This window comes from Penaeus monodon, chromosome 15 (assembly GCF_015228065.2).
Source record: "Penaeus monodon isolate SGIC_2016 chromosome 15, NSTDA_Pmon_1, whole genome shotgun sequence".
Lineage (NCBI taxonomy): Eukaryota > Metazoa > Arthropoda > Malacostraca > Decapoda > Penaeidae > Penaeus > Penaeus monodon.
The window spans coordinates 47,881,547-47,881,791 of NC_051400.1; the positions used below are offsets into that span (position 1 = coordinate 47,881,547).

At 42.9% G+C, this 245-nt stretch overlaps 1 protein-coding gene across 1 annotated transcript in view; it reads right to left on the minus strand.

Annotated features, from left to right (window-relative positions):
- LOC119582078 (potassium voltage-gated channel protein Shaker-like) overlaps positions 1–245 on the minus strand; it is a gene marked incomplete at its 5' end in the record, with an annotated part of 55,543 nt that overhangs the window by 8,881 nt on the left and 46,417 nt on the right.

The window sequence follows — 245 nt, forward strand, 5'->3', positions numbered from 1 at the left end:
GGGTGTTATGTGTGGGGGTTCGTGTCGTGTGGTGGGGTTGGTGTCATGTGATTTTGTGATATGCGTCATTTGTGTCAGGTGCTGTAAGTGCCATGTACCATATATGCGACGTGTCTTCTGTGCCATATGCCATGTGTCATTTCTGTTATGTGGCGTGGGGGTGTGATGGAATTGAGGGTTGTGGAATATCTGACACATAAATAACCAAAATGTGTAAATATATATGAATCTCATTGATTTTAAGC